This window comes from Leptinotarsa decemlineata, unplaced genomic scaffold (assembly GCF_025532065.1).
Source record: "Leptinotarsa decemlineata unplaced genomic scaffold, Ldec_3_MD MMD2_tig00000505_RagTag_RagTag, whole genome shotgun sequence".
Taxonomy (NCBI): domain Eukaryota; kingdom Metazoa; phylum Arthropoda; class Insecta; order Coleoptera; family Chrysomelidae; genus Leptinotarsa; species Leptinotarsa decemlineata.
Genome location: NW_027412549.1, coordinates 12,704,045 through 12,714,534, shown reverse-complemented (window position 1 = coordinate 12,714,534; position 10,490 = coordinate 12,704,045). Strand labels below are relative to the sequence as shown.

The window sequence follows — 10,490 nt, the reverse complement described above, 5'->3', positions numbered from 1 at the left end:
GGGACCCGAGTCATTTTGTTCCGATTTTGAGTTGAGTTAGTTTTGCGTAAATATACATTTTGGTGTTGATGGGGACCTCATTATAAGAGTAAGTTTCCATCTATAATATTTTTGAAGTGAGAGTAAAAACGAACTTGGGTTCAATTGACCATGATACTGAAACTTCAGCTGGAAAGAACGAGTGAATTGAATGTTTTGAACAGAGAGAAATCGTCTTTCAATATTGTTAGTTCAAAATTTTATTTGATTTTCGTTAAGTAGACTGTTTTAATATATGTGTAGATCATTGTTTTGCATTACCTAAACGAGACAATTGATGATAATGGGAACTGTTCAGTGCTAAAATACCTTAATGAGTCATGTAAGAAATATACGTTGAATTAAAATATAATTTTTTCCCCGTAGGTATGTAAAATATAAATAAATATTGAAAACAATGAAAACCAAGATAAATACATCTCAGTTCTATACCACCAATACATGAAGAAATTTGGAAAGATTTTCAAGGAACTAGATATGAAGGTGGTTTTTAAAATGCAAAATATTATAGGCAGACAACAAGATCTAATAAAATAAGATATAAGGAACACTCAACACCTAAAATATGGAAGACCAGAAAAATCAGCAGTCGCTCATCATATTTTGCAACAAAACCGTTCCATAGACTTTAGTTCATTAAAAAATTAGTCAGTTAGACAAGTTAACAACAACAGGCATCTAGATGCCTATGAGACTGTAGAAATGAGTAAACATAATATTATGAATAGTATACTATTAGTACACTAATAGATATAGCTTGTTAAAATAATATTTTAATTATAAGATTTACCTGACTATTACATTTTTACATCATAAAATTAATTTAAGACTAAATCAGTAGTAGGTACTACAATAATGAATGGTGTAAAAACACCAAACCACATTTTTGGCTACTTTTGGAGCAAGTCTTAAGCAAAAATTAAAAAGGTTATATCTTTAGGGGAGATTAATTTTTAGAAAAGTAAAGTTTTGGCTTTCTATACTTCCCCATCTCTATACAAAAAATTTGGGAAACTTTCAAAAAAAGGAAGAAAGCAACTAATTTCAGAATAAACTCTTCACAATGATGTGCAGATTATGCAAAGAAATAACTAATTGCTTTCTTTCTTTTTTTGGAAGTTTTTCACATTTTTTATATAAAAATGGAAAAGTAGACAGCCAAAACCTTACTTTCCCAAAAATCTTCAGTATCAGAGTTTACATACATTTACAGTAGATCGCATCGCATATAGAGCTGAGAATTGTTACAGGTTTTGAACGTACTAGGGAATAAGTCAACCATCCAAGCTACACAAATTTCTTTTTCCGAGTTAAACATACTATTTTTTGTGTTAAAGGTATTATCCAGGTTTGTTGGTCGTGGTCTGTATGTTTTATGCCTGAAGTTTTTCCATTTCTGTATATAATGGGCACCTATTTATGACCAGTAATTTTTTCTTCTCATCAAAACATGCTGCGAATCCCAGTTGAAACAGTCGTGATTTAAATTGACAAGAGATAAACGTCAACGTCAGTATCGGAATAATGTCACTCATGAAACAAAGCATTTTCAAGGTTTGAAGAAAAATCAAATTACACATATATCGAAAGATTTAGAGATTAGGAACTGATGTTTCAAATCATAATTGAATTTAAACATATTATATATTAGAGAAGCTTACAAATTTTTGCACTTCCAGAAAAATGTATTCAGTATCATTTGTTTGAATAGAGCTTCCAATTGGTGTGAAGTGTATTTCGTAAAGTGTTATTTCTGGGAATTTGAATGAGAAAATTCCTTCATACATAAATTTGGTTAGTGATACAGGTCTCAATAATGGTTTCCACAATAGTAAATGTAAAACTCCACATTACCTACATACAAAAATTAGTATATGCCTATACATAGTTACTGTTTCTAATAGTTATGGAAACATATTCATATACCCATATGAAAAATAATAAATTCATAGTGAAAATATTTTTAAATACAGAAATAAACACGACTTTACCTATTTTATCCCTCAGATAAATCTTTTATATGGTATGAATGGTGTAATATAATAAATTGACAGTTTTTAAATAATTTAAAACTTGTTTTTTATTTTTGAAGAATGTTAATTGTTTAAAAAATGTATTTTACTTTCAATTTATTTTTCAGATATCGCTTGACATATTGCTCAGTCTTTTCATTTCATTTAAAGCGTCATTGTTGCTTGATAGATTTCTACAGAATTTGTTCAAGTACATGCACCAAACTATTTCTAACCTTTGCCGAACTATAGCTCTTCAAAATTGGTATGCCATCTTGTGTAAGTACTCTAATTTTGATTTTTTTTTCGGTTAAATCCGGTTTCATTCCATATCCATATCATGGGGTTACAAAAAAGAACATAGTCTACGTTTTATAGGAGTCCGCCATATTGCCGCTGTATTTTTAAAAAGTTACGTCATGTAGATATTAATGTAAGGATGTGTGTTTCAAAATTCGGTTGCAAAATTTGGCCAAACTATTGAATGAAAACTTATTATTGTAACAACAAAGAATATACCTAGATGTTTTCTTCAATATAAAAGAAAAAAATAGTTAAGATTTAGAAAATGAATGATATTAACAAATTTTGATAATGGAAATGGCTTGCATATTTACTGAAAATATCGAAAAAAAAAATTAAATACTATTTTTTGTTATGAGGAAATAAAAAAACTTCTTTATCATTTTGCTCTAGCTTATGGAGAACTGGGAAATTTGATGTTTTGCTGTGAACTGCAAAACGATAACAGTTATTGAAAATTACTTTATGAAAATCTTGTTCGCACACAAAGTTTTTCTTCAAATATCTCAGAAAGTAGTGGAAATATGAAACATTGACAAACTGTGTTGAAAAAATCCCATCTAAGTTCGGTCGTAGTATTCAAATACGCAATGAGAGTTGCATGTCAAAATTCATCTGTTACTGAAAAATATCCCGTTATGATGATCCTCATATTATACATAGCTACAGTATGTCCGTGCTGCCACCTTTAGGAAGAATCGCTGATTAGAAACCTCGTTTTCAAAACATCGAAGAATATGACCCTAAATCTACTTACCGACAGATGTCGAAAGTTTCCCACAGCCAACATTTAAGTTATAAGAAATCGTCTGCTAGTCTGTTTAAAAATAATGGCGACAAATGAACAGGTGTAGTAATGAGAGGCTAGGAATGTTTATTTCTACTGTTGGGAAATTCATGCTGATGACATGATTCTGCTTTTTATAAAAAATACATATTTTTGGAGATAGTTGATTCAAGTAAAAATCTAAAAATTTCAAATACAAAAATAAACAATAACACTGTGTTACTTGAGACAGAAAAAATATGCCTCTGAATAGTCATCCAGCTTGATTATCTTTCATTAATATCAAGTATCTGAATGAATACAGTGGACTAAACACATTATGGAGAATAATGTAGTACTTGTGGAGTTTATTTCCATCTATAAATTTATAAATTGTGTTTTGCTTAATGTACACCGGGACAGCGCGTACGCAGTCCCGACTACCAAAAATTACGCGCCCGAGTTATCCGCATTAGGGATAATCGCAGGGGTCAGCCCAACCGTAGTGCAATGGAAGGGCCTCGTCCTGGGGGAACCGCCTTCATGATCACGGTTAACCCCTACGCCAGGTAAGTATGCTTTACAAACGTCATTTTTGATGATATAAGAACTTCTTCTAAATGAATGAAAGTGAGTTGCTAACTGCGCCATCTACTAGTTCTCGTAAGAAGTATGAAAATCGAACGATTCGACATGAAGTGGAAGAGAACTGAAGTACAGCTAGTTCGCTTGTCACGGTACCTAATAGTAGTGGACTGCGCTCATATTCAGTTTGAAAGTTTGGTGTGAGGATTAAAGAATATTTTTTCAAGGAATTTATTGACCCCTACCCCAAAAAAAATTTTGAGCTCTCACTGGACGATTGGCAGATGTGAAACATCAATAATAATATTGTGTGACCCCTGTGATGATTGTTGGGTACTGAAATATTTATAAGATTTATCTAATTAAAATATATATAAAAAAATTTCAATGTAGCTCTAATGTAGATACCAGTAAACTCAAGAATCAGCTAGTTATTGCAATATATTACTGAATATCGTAAATTATAAATATCAATAATGATCAGCATCATTAGAAAATTAAGTGAATAATTGATTTTTTGATGTTCGTGTTAATAAAAAACATTCGTGCGCTAAGTCCTCGCTATAAGCTGATTTTGAAATACAATTGTTTTCAGTATTTATGAAATTTATTCTTCAAGTAAGCGTTTTAGACAAAATTCCTACAAACGTTCTTTTCAAGAAATGATATAAATAAAGAAATAAAATCCACGAATAAAAATCTGACTTAAATAATCTCAGTCAAATTTATACTTATTTATTTAAATTAGATAATGATAGTCGAAGAAGAAATAGTATTGCTGATTCATCTAGTATGTAGCTGACTGATTGTAAAACAAATTATTATTTTTATGTTATCAACAAATATTTGTCATTTATTGATTCATGTCAAAATTAACTTTTAAATTATTTTTCGTTCGATTTGCTGCTAATTTTTTATATTAATCTCATGTTGAGTAAGTTATATCTGTAACGTTTTATACATATATTTTTACAATCATTTCAGTTGTCTTGAAGAAGGAAATAAACATTTCCGAAAGCTTGACAAACTAGTAAAGAGTTTTCATCCTTGCCACTTTTGTTGAAATATGCTAAAAATTACCCCATGTTATCATTGTGGATCAATTTCAGAGAATTCGTCAGCATTTCAATAATTATTCTGTGAATGAATACGTATTTTAAATTCCATTTTCCAATCCCGACACGCGGCCTTTCAGATATAGTATACATGATAATAATTATAGAATTTTCAAAATTAATTCTATTCAGGACGCGATTCGCTTCACGATATAACTTCATGAGTTGGACTGGTACACATCAAACTATTCTACAATGTATTTTATATAACAATAGGTAATTACAAACTTTATAATTCAAATATACTACTAGTGTGCAGAATATTAGATAAAACTATTCCTTATTTTGAGGTTGAAAGTAATGTAAAAAAATTACTTACTGTGAAATATATCGCGGATTTTAGGGATGACGCATGTGAAATCTTTCGTTGCCCCAAGTGTATTATAAGATGCAGCAATATTCGCCACATATTTTGGAGTAGATGCAGAAGAGTAAATTCAAAGTATCACCTTCGACGGGGAAATATACCTGCTGTATGGTCCGGCTACTACAAATATATGAATTTTCGAAAGTTGTCATCATTACATGGATTTATACATAAATATCCACCAAACTATTTATGTTCAGCGGACACCTCGCTCTTTCGTCATGAGGGTTTCTTCAATTAATGTAAATACAAATATCCATGTATCCCGTGTGATGAATGAAGTTGGTTGTTATTATTATTATTATCAGTATTCTATAAGTACATCAGTATAGTGGATCCATCAAAAGATAACCGATATTGTTCAGAATAATGAGAATTATAAACCTTAGTAAATATAGAAAAATAATACTAAGAAAATAAAGAATCCGTTCTTTTGAACACGAACACCGTTACTTTTTACATAGGTACAATACAATTCCGAATTTTTTAAATTCTGATCTTCCGATGGAGTGAATCTTTACTATAACGCTAATTTTCTATGAATTATAAATTGCATAGGCATTAGCATATATGAAAGGGTAATAAACAAAAATATTGCAATTCCCAACAAAATAATTTTTGTTTGAATTTCTTGAAATAATCCAGATGGAATTCGGTCTCATAATGGTATAGTGTGTAATATAGGGGTGCAACTACAATGAGTGTTTCATTGTCCCTTTTGAACACTTCACCATTCATTTGCTAAATGTTTTGTAAAATTGTGAATTGTAATGTAGACATCAGAAATGAGCATTCAAAAATACCTTGTAGTTCCTCACACTTTGTTAAATATGTTTTTTTAAGTTCGCTTTCCGTTGAATAAATAAATAATAAATTATTTTTCTGTGTCTATTGAAATCAATATTTCTAACAAAGTATAGTGTCACTGAATGCACAGAATAATATTGTTTACTATTCTGTGGTGAGTGTCATTTGAATGAAAATTTGGGTAATGCTTACATATATTATATCTGGGGAATCATTAGATTTTCATTTTATCGTTATCCATTCTACGTACTCAGAACAGTTTCAAATTAACCAGTTCCTCTTGGCTCTAAACTGTGACCAGGGATTTTATATTTCTTGTTTCCATTAAAAACAAGGAAAACGAAATTCTGTAAAAATATTGTTTATTATTCCATTGAAAACTTATGAATATTTAAACACGCACATATTTCAAGGATTTTTTAATTTTTTGAATTATCTTATAAAACTCGATTGCAACCTTCCGACAGTCTTCAATAGACATTTATAAAATGTCTCTAAAAATCAAAGAACTGGTGATTTAGCATAGAAATCTGTCATAAAAATCGCATTACAATACATCTACAGTTAAAATGATACATCATGAGTGGATCCATTCATTTGAGATTGAAACTTTCTCCTTGGTGGTGGCTCATTATAACTGAAATTTGAACTGAGTTTTTTTATATTACCGGAATCCTTTGATTTGATGAGATCAGAAAAGTATTGCCTGACAAAATTCGTAACAAGAATTGGGAACAGGCTTCAGGTATTTAACTAGAAAACCCCAATCATCACTTCTCATCTGAACAATCAGAAGGATCGGTGGTTTCTGGCATTTTACGATATTCATTAGAAATTACTGTGAACAGAATATTGATGCGAAAGTGGCACCATCTATCGTATGATAGATATACTAGGTATCTTCCTAGTCTATATGAGTATTCAGGCATAGTATCTATAGTATACTACGATTCAAGAGTACCTTGGTGTGAGCATTGTATAAACGTTGTATATAGGGTTAGTCTATATACAATGGTATGAAGATATCTTCATACTAGTGTGTGAGCAACATCTTGAATTCCTAATTCGAACATCAAAGACAGGAGAACATTATCATTGATAACATTCAAATATTAGTTCTTTAAGCCGGAATTATATTATTGTGTCGTGACGCACCACAAGTATATCGTATCCATACATTTAGTATGTTTAAAATTATATTACTGAAATGCACTGTGTCGTGACGGGTGACGGCAATCGGTCAATTCCCATCGGCGTCAGAACGATGGTGGGGTTATGACGCGTCAAAACACTTCACACTAGTATTAGTCCGGTCAAATTAGACAAGAAAATAAGAGTAAAGCTACCTAAATTCTCACCAAGCTGAAAATCAGTAAGAATGTTTAAAATATGATCAAAAATAAAATTTTAAAGTTCCCCATCTTTCCCCTGTTTGGAAAACTATTTATTCAAGGTCAAAGGTCAAAAACGGTGGCTAGGAAAAAAGTGTTGATACATTTTTTGTAGATAATTTTATGATCTATAATTTTTGTTTGAAGTATTCTTATAATAAAACTTGCCGTTTTGCGGAAAATCGCGAATATATCTTTTTTGACCTTTAATAAAACTTTTTTCATACAAGGGATAGATGGGGAACTTTCAAATTTTATTTTCAATCATATTTCAAAGAATGTTACTGACTTTCAGCTTGGTGGGAATTTAGGTAGCTAAGAATCAATATTTCCTCGTGAAAGAGTATTAGTGTCAAAAGTATTGTTTTTTTCATTCCACTTGTACTTCTATATTTTTACAGCCATCTTCATTACAAAGCGGCTAGCTTGTCTGAATCTATTCTCTACCAGTACTCAACATTGTAATAAACCGTTAAGACTTATTCCCTATTTTTATTTTCCTAGATTTCTCACATTCTCTATATGGACTTCGCTTTTCTGTGTGGCTACCTCATCCAACCGACCAAATTCAATATTTTGAACACCAGAACATACCTCTAATCTTTACTCCCAAAAACAACTCTTTTGTCCACAACTTCCTTCAACCGTTCACAGAATTCAGACAAAAACATCATATTGCAAACAACAATAAATATACTGATGAAACAGAAACTTCTGCAAATTCAAATGTAAAAAAAAATATTTCACTTCTGAATGCAGGTAGCAGAATAATGATAACAAAGAAATTGCTGCTTTCATCTTGGGTTCAGAACGAGGTATGAACAAGCCAAAAATAATGTCAGTTGGAAAAATTGTGAAAATGATTTTATCAGGCAGAAGAAACCGCTACTCACTCAGATCGACCAAAGTGAAAAAGTGTCGCTGAAGAAACCTCCGTCTATGTCACCGTTTGAAACAACAGGGTAATACGTTTCCGAAATAATAAAGAAGAAATCGACAAGTATATTACAACTCTCATACTGAAACTTGTTATGAAATCTGTAGCAGGGGTAGATGGAAAGGTCATATCTACACCACTAGCAAAGGCTAGTGAATGTAAATTTATAAACAATACGTCTCCAGATAGTGACCAATTGAAAAATTGAAGTGAGTTGAGATGAGGATTTCTGCGCACGTTTACATCATATAATATATACGTCAAAAATTTTGATAACTCAGTAACCATATATATCTTAGATCCTGTTTTATTTAAAAATGGACAGATATTATCTTATATACTTAGGATTTTCTGAAGTTGATGGAAGATGATTGTATTAGCTCAAAGGGTTTTTTTAATCTAAAAGTTTCTGAAAATACATCAAAGAACATATTTCAGTTCAGTTTAATTTACAATATTGAGATGAAGTACTTATTTGAATATAATTTCAATTCATATTGAAATCGTTTCACTTACAAGTCTAGTGAAATAATTAAACTCACAATTTGGAGTAATTTAATAAATTATTTGAAACCACTTGATGTTGAAACTGAGATCAATCATTTTTTTTTAATAGAACATAATAATTACGTGATATATTCAGAAATATATAATTATAAAGTTTTGGCTCATAAAAATAAAATAATCAGTAAATACTTATTCTACAGCAAAATACCTCTGAATGCTCATTTTGTTTCTCCAGTCATTTCTTGATGATGCAAATTTGGTTGACCAAATGAGTTGGCATATTCGAGAGAGTACTTCTATATCAATTGCAATTTGGCAATGAATTGCCAAAACTTTTCGAGCTGTATAGAATTTAACTTAACAATCCAGATGTATATTGTTGATAATAAAACAGAAATAGTAAACAAATTTAACTACTACTTCATTACTAGTATTCAGCAAATTGTTAGTATAGATAATGTTCAAGATTGGAAATTCAATAATTATAATCTATATCCTAATTTTTCCAAGTTTCACATATTAACAATGAATGAATTACGTCTAATTGTAAACTCCTTAGACAACAAAAACAATATTCATGAGATCTTAAATTCCAAAATGCCCAAAGTCATTTTTGAAACATGTGGACATATAATTTCAAACATTGTAAATACTTCTCTTCAAACTTCTAAAATTCCAAATCCTTCAAAAGTTAGTACTATAGTTCCCACTCAAAGCAATACAATCAAGGCCAGTGCATATAGACCTATAAATACATTACCACCAATAGAAAAAAATCTTGAACTGGCTGTTTAAAAGCAGGTACTTGATCATGTTGAAAAAAATGAAATTTTAATAAATAATCGATCTGGATTTCGTAAAAAATATTCTTGTGAATCCGCATTACAACTCACTTTATCTAAATTGGAAAAAGAAGTTGATAACAATAAATTTGTTATAGCTGTTTTCCTAGATCTGAAGAGGGCTTTTGAAACAATTGATCGTAATATTTTTCTAACGAAAATAAGAGGTTATGGCATTGTTGGTGATGTTTACCAATGGTTATCTGACTATTTATCCCATAGAAAGCAAAAAGTCAGAGTTCAAGATAATACCTCACATGAATTGGATATACAAATAAGTGTGCATCTTTATCAGGTGACCATTCTGATAAAGATGATTCTGTTGCAGAGGCCAAACCGGTTGGATTGACTATTGCAGGTATGTACAGACAAAGACAGAATTAAGCCCGTTGATTTCAATTTAAGAGCCACCGGTATATATGTATTCATATATATATATATATATATATATATATATATATATATATATATATATATATATATATATATATATATATATATATATATACAGGGTGTTCCTTAAACACATGCTAATATTTAAGGAGGTAATTCTTAGACCCATTTTAAGGAAAAAACGTCCTATGGACGTATGTCCTAAACGCCTTAACTTTTGTGATACAGGGCGGCAGAGTTTTCAAAAATAATCAGTTTTTTAATAACAGTTTAATAATAACTGATATAATTTTGTAGACATCTTTGGCATATTTGGTACATATGTTCCATGCCTCAAGGCACATTTTCTGATGTACAATTTTCTTAATTTTCTCTGCCAGTGGCGTACGTACGAGTTTTGAAATGTATATTTTTGGCGAAAAAAAT

General features: G+C 30.5%; 1 long non-coding RNA gene and 1 other non-coding gene across 2 annotated transcripts in view; one reads left to right on the top strand and one right to left on the bottom strand.

Moving 5' to 3' along the window:
* Nucleotides 1–3,533: 3,533 nt before the first annotated feature.
* Nucleotides 3,534–3,697, bottom strand: LOC111504883 (U1 spliceosomal RNA). The gene has a single exon (XR_002722057.2). It is a non-coding gene; the product is annotated as a U1 spliceosomal RNA (small nuclear RNA).
* A 6,206-nt stretch (nucleotides 3,698–9,903) lies between these two features.
* The window catches only part of LOC141481788 (uncharacterized), a 21,910-nt gene continuing 21,323 nt past the window's right edge, over nucleotides 9,904–10,490 (top strand). The window contains exon 1 of the long non-coding RNA XR_012465179.1: nucleotides 9,904–10,029. This is a non-coding gene — a long non-coding RNA (uncharacterized lncRNA). The remainder of the gene's footprint in view (nucleotides 10,030–10,490) is intronic.